Consider the following 6,772-nt stretch of genomic DNA (forward strand, 5'->3'; position numbering starts at 1 on the left):
TTTTCTTTTGACACTGCCTTGGTTTCTTTCTTCTCCCAGAGGGGTGCTGATGTGTCCCACCACAGAAAGAGGCTGTGAACTGCAACCTGGTCCTGTTGACATCCCTGAGGCTTGGTTGCTTCCTTCAGTGGGCCCGAGGGTTTGCACTGGCTCTGTAAAAGAACAAAAACAAAAACAAAAACATTCAGGTGTAAAATTTTTCGATGTCTTCAGGTCCACCCTCAGAAGTGAGCAGAGTGCATGCAGGAGCTCAGAGCTGTACTGGCACATCAGCCACATTTTGGCTTGCAAACACCGTTTTAGACCAGACCTTGTCACGCTTGACAATGAAAAAAACGGCAATGTAATATTTAATTTGGTTTTCAAAACCTTACCTTAGGATATTTTTTATTGTATGAAACCTTTGAGAATTTTTCATTTATCCAAATTTTGTTTGACTGTTGCCCCTCCACTAAATCAAGCTCTTTTCATCAACCAAACTTATTTTTCATCTTATAGAAGCCAAAACCAATGTTCCTTCGGTTTGTTTTGACAAAAATACTTGGTCACCAAAAGTGTAATAAAACTAATGATTCTTTTGACTTTCCGATGCAAACTGCCAGGTAGTCAAAAGACCTCATTCACGGGAGCTGGCTCCAAACCTGCGCTCCCCATCCCCAGGAACGTGCACCCCTCACACCAGGCTGACCACAGAGCGCTTCTCCCAGTGGGGCCCATCTGAAGGGAGCTGGGTGATGGGCAGGGAAGGGTCCACACCGAGATGAACGTGGTACATCTCTCTGGGAGGTGATGGAGACCCGCCATCACACCACTCGTACACAGGAAACAAGTTTACCGTGTCTGGTGGATGATATTTAAGCCATAATGAAGAATGCGCTGGGTTGGGTCAGCCTGAAAAGACAAATGGTGGGGAAAGGGTTGTTTGGGAAAAAAAAAATGAACAAAAATCACATCCAGAAAGGGGGGAGAATGAGGAGAAGTAGATGGAAGGTTAATTGTCCTTTCCTAAAGGAGAACCGAGGGGGAAGCAGGAACAAGAGCACTGGCTGTGCAGGGCTTTAAAAACTGTCAGGCAAAACGAATCTTCTGTTTGGCATAACCAGGAGCTTTAAATTCCTTTCTTTGATCATTATCACCTTTTTTTGGCCAGCAGAAATGGCTCAGAGACAAAAATCTATTAGTGAAGCAGGATCTTGTATTACCGCGGGCTCCTTATCTGCTGGCTCTTTATCTTCAGCATTTGCTGGACTAGAGGAGCACCTAATTATTGCTTGGTGCTGTGTAGCACAATTATGTTCCCTCGTTTGAGTTTAACTTTAAAAAGCCACTGATGGGGTAGAGCAGACTAAGTGGGGATCAGCTGGTAAATCTGGTGAGGAAGAAGCCTGGGGTCCCTGCCCACTGGCTGTTGGCACACCAGGCAACATTTTAATGCAATGACAGCACAGATTTCAGGGAGTCCAAGGAGTATTGTAGGATAACCAGGGCTAAGACACAGACCATGTATCAGAAAATGCCATTCAACCCAAAAGAGTCATTTCCACCTTGGCCATCCACCTTGATGGGTTAGGAAAACAACTGAGGACCAGGACAACCTCGTGGCACTCACTGCCACCACATGTGATGAGCCACAGCCCCTCCTGGCTGTCTGGAGCCTTCCCTTCCCTCCCATCCCTCTGCTCCTGAGGACGCGGAGTCCTGGGACAACCACTGTACTGTCCCTGAGACACAAACCCACCTGGTTTTGCACAAAACCTTCCCACCATCCCTTCCCACCGTTCGCCACCCCTTCCCACCATCGTCGGCCAAGGCACAAAGCCAGAGGCTTTCCAAGCTGAAGAGAAGTGTCAAGCAGGTAGCTCCGGTGGTGTTTCAAGGAGACTTGGGGTGGGCTAAACTGCACAGGCTTTTGACAAGTATAAATATCACTTGAGTATGATTTAAAAAAATCAATATAATTATATTGCCACTGTCTCTCCTATGGTCACATTTAGACTAGTATAAAGCTGCTTTATAGCGCTACAGATTGTTCTTCCCATATTGAACAGGCTCTAGCGATACGAAGCACCTTCCTACAAATGAGATCCTGCAACTGCCACCAAATCACTGCCATTAAACCCAGGTAGTTTCGGTGTGTACACAGGCCCAACTATCACACGTGCCTTTAAAACACTGCCCAGCACACTGAACTCAACTCCATGCGCACACTTTCCCAAAAACACTCAGGTGCTTTACTTCCATTAATTTCTGAGGCTTTGACTCCCTCGATGCACACCTAGTAAAACTATTTGGGGATCAGAGGCTGTAACTGATTTTTTTGATCTGGGCCATAAGTATTTTTGAAAATCCCTCCACGTACGAACAATGGCTTTTAAAAAGAGGTCATGCAATCAAATCCCTTTGAACTCTAATAACATTTAAGCCTCTAAACTCTTTAGGCTTATTTTAAAATCCAGCCATGAAGTTTAGATTATTTTAACCTAAGAAGAATTGGAAGTAAACTGTCAAAACCTGCAACCCTCCTAGGCCCACAGAATCGAGCATCTTATTAGGAGGAGAAAGCAAAAGCAGCTATAAATAAAAATGAAAGTGACCTATAGTGTGCTTTAAAAAAAAAAAAAGGCAGAAAAATCAATACATTAGTGATAAGAAACTTATCAGGTATACTGAAGTCCTTCTGGTTTCAATAATCTAGCGTGCCATTAGGCACTGATAAAGCTTACGCTTATTATACACCACGTAACATTTGGATTTTTAGAACACTTGTTTTAAGAGAAAAAAAAAAACATAAAACACCCTGAATGTTTCAGACAACTTGGGTTTTCCTTTGCCGGTGCAGTTTGGCAGGATGCATCCCAGCCCCTGCTGTGGCTCCTGGTGCTGGGATTTTGGGACGGGCTGTGGCCACGTCACAGCGAGCTGCGTTCATGCCGCGAACGTCATCGACTCCCACCAGAAAGCTGCCACCTGAGAATTTATACAGCTAAAAGGAATATAAAGGCCAATGTGCCATGGAGATCAGCGAAGGAGGCTCCTCCAAGTGGTATTTGGGGTGGGCTTTGGGGTGCAAAGCCCAACAGCCAGCGCATTTGGGGATGCCAACCTGCACTTAGTGGTCTTGACGCTCTTCCTTCTTAGCCTCCTCGGTTCTCTCACACACACACACTAGCAGATACGATGTTAGGTCTCCAGATCTGGGGAAAAAAAATGCCCACTTTCTTAACCATTAAAAAAATTCTTGTTCATATATAACGGTTTCTGGGTTTTCTCTCCTCCCTTCCCTCTGCTCTGTGATACTGTCATCTTTCTCCCTTTGGTGCTATTTCAGTATGAAACAGACTGATTTTAATTTAATTTAAGAATGAAAAAGCACACATTTAATAAAGTTTACGGGTACTGAGAGGCTGTGCTCTCTTTTTGCTGGCAGCAGCAACCTGGAAAGAGCGGGGAGGTTTGTGAAAAGAGGGGAAAACATAGAATTAGCCACTCACATCAGGTTCAGCTTGCAAAACCGATCGAGCTGGGGGGGCTCTGCCTGGCTTGAACTCCCCAGCTCGGCTCCCAGCCTTGTTGGCATCATTTCCCCGGCCTTATCTTCCACTTCAGGCTTCTCCAGGTCTTACTACTGCCTTGAGACAGCCAAACACCTTGAAAATTCAGCTCTCCCCGCTATTCCCCCTTAGCCCTGCCATGTCCATGGCACTTTGGCACCGGCTTTGCCGAATTCCTGCTCCCCCCGCCCGCGCCGAGGAGTGGCCCCGGCTCACGCCGCGCGAACCCCGAGGTGGAAGCAACACACCAAGAAATACACACGGCACGGCAGCCCCCGCAGATCAGGTTTTCTGTGTGGTCAAGTAAAGCGATATTCTATTTACTTTTTTAGACGTATAAACAGATTAAGTCCCAGGGAAAATACGCTCCCAAACTTCATAATATTTTATTAAACCGACGAAGTTTAATATAATCTTTTGGCTTCCAGAGAAAAATGTTCCATTTCTTTTCTGAGCACTTTTGATTTTATTTTCTTTTAATTACTGTTATCCGGAGTTAACAATGTGGGTTTTGCACTCCACCCAGCCAGGACTATCCAGATTAGAAGTGGGGAATTTTGCTGAAATACAGAAATATCTATGTGGTGGTAAGGAGTCAATGACGCCTGGGTGGAAAACTCTGGGAAAGCCAATGTGTAGAACGAATTCCCCTTAGCCAGGCAATAACAAGGCTGCATTCCTCCATCCACAGCATTTACCTAAGACATTGGCCAGCAACGTTCTTGAAAAAAAAAATCAGACCTCCTTCATCTTAGTGCCTGTCCTCACCGCTGCACGGCGGCTGGAGCACGGCTCCTGCTTGCTCCATCGTGCAGGCAGCACGGCTCGCTGCTCCGTGGGGAAAACTCTCCTTAAGTCAGCTCTGACGCTGTGCTACAGCTCAGCATCACTTGCTGCGACCACCCTCGGGTGCACCACCCAGCCGGGTGCTCAGCCCGGGACCTTCGAGGAGCCCGACAAGCGAGCAGCACCCTACGGACGGGACGAAGGTGCTGGAAGCCAAGCAGAGCTTTCAGAAAAGACTCAGCACCTGCCTTTCAGCATCATTAAATACTAATAATAATGGTAATAATCATCTGATGGTTCTTAGGACAACTGGGTGATTTCTGGAGGGCGAAGTCCTTGCTCAGAGCATTACCTGAGGTCATTCGCACAGCAGAGGAACTTTAAAAGCAGCTTATCAGCCACGAGTACGTGTTCCCGTGCCAAACTTCCTTGCTATTTCCTCTCTACAGCAGTCACAGGCCCTAATTTGTGGGCCTCGTTAGAAGAACGAAGCAACTTATCCAAGAAATACATTTGATGTCACTGAAGAGCTGCCCCACGGCCACGTACGGGCCCCTCCAAGCCTCCTGTCCCTGCCCAGAAGCCCAGGCTGGTGTTACGGCTGCTGATATTTTGTCTGGAAGCTTAAAACCTGCAACCAGAGCACTCCCGTTGGTGGAAGGTCCTTCTTCACCCACACCCAGCACCTGGCCTCCGTGGTTTCCTCCATCAGCACCGGGTAACGGCCATGTTTTAGACAGGATTAGGCCTGCTCGGTCACAGTTTCTTCAGCTCATTCCTTTTGTTCTTTCCTCAACAGCTGTGATTTAGGGCATGTGAGCAACATCTGAAGGAAATGACTGAAAGGTATTGGCTGGGGAGCACTTACCTCCCCGCGTACGGGGCTTATGGAGCAGAATCAATACATTTGCTATACTGCTCGCTGCCAGAGACCCCCTACGGCGGGGCACAGAAGGGAAGGCAGCCGAGTAAAACAATTCTCCCAAGAAGGACAAGTTTAGGAGCACAGAGGAGCGGGGCTGGACGCACCGTATTGACTGGGCAGACGCAGTCACTGAGCTAATTCCTGGCCTCTCTGCACGTCCCAGGGGTCCCGGGGCGGCCAGCTTCGAGGTGTGCACTGGTGTTTGTGCTTTTACCACACTGCATTTCACCTCCCAAGCAAAAGGAGGCTTGTTCAGCACGCAGAGGGGAGATTAGGGAGGCAGCCACAGGTTTATAATGCTCTCAGTGCCTACAACAAACGCCGCGGGGCACTTATCGCTGATGGCACCCCCGGGACGGGCAGTGTCCGTCTGGCTGTGGTCTGGGGACACTTCGCAGCACTCCTCCGCCTCCCAGGCAGGCTGTAGCTGAGCTAATGGCACGCAGCCCCCGGGGTCATTTCCTCCAGACGTGGCCTCCTGCACAGGGCTGGCTGGCGAAGGGCACGGCTCCGTGAACAGCTCCTGTCTGCCTGCTCCAGTCCAAGCGCCATCAGCACAGTGACCCCCCCCATGCTGGAGCAACCTTTGAGCGCGTCAGGCTCCACTCCCAGACAGAGCAGCTGCCACCTGCAGGAGGGGGTGACTGCTATTGGAGCCGTCTGCTTGCACAGCACAGACCAGCCGATGAATCTCGGGGTGCTCTGCCCGCAGCAGCCCTGCCTCTGCTCCCCGGGGGCCACAGCAGCATGCGGGGCTGGGGGCTGCGAGTGCCAGCCCCCCGCAATGGGAACAGCCTCCACCCGCGATGGGGACCACATCACCAGTTCAGCAGCATCCCGCTATTTGCTGGAATTCCAGATATTTTCTACACATTTTTTTTTGTTTGTTTGTTTTTTAAATAACTACTTTGACCAAAAGAGCATTTCAGCTAAGCTCAGCGAGGTAGCCCCAAGTGAAGCCACAGCCAAGGATCCCCAGACATGCCTCTCACCGCCTGCCATGGGTATTACGGAGAGAGAACCAAGAGCATCACCAAGACATGATTAAAAAAAAAAAAAAAAAACATACTTTGGTTCCATTTAATTCAAAACCAGTGTTGGTCTGAGGCCCAAGTACTCCACTTTACACACTGAGAAGATTCAAGCTTAAATAAAGAAATTACTCATGTGGCTACCCATGCGAGCTGCTGGCAGGGCTGGCTCGCTCAGGACATGGCCAAGTCAGCCCGGGTAAACGGGATCTCTCTGATGTAGCTCTCCACGAGCAAGAGGTGCCACACGAGCTCAACCTGGCCCTGGCTGGCACGAGCCACATCTTCCTGAGCAGATCCTGGTGTTAGGGGGGGTCTGGAGGATGCTGCTGGAATAGCGAGACCGAGCATCTGCATCACCGCATCTGTCAGCAGGACCAAAACCACACGTCCGGGCTTTCACTGCCTCGGAGGAGGTTACGGCAGGGAGGACAGCAGGAGCCAGCCCTGCCAACACGGTGGGATGCTGCAGGGACTCT

The sequence above is a fragment of the Anser anser genome (genome assembly GCF_964211835.1).
Source record: "Anser anser genome assembly, chromosome: 19".
NCBI lineage: Eukaryota > Metazoa > Chordata > Aves > Anseriformes > Anatidae > Anser > Anser anser.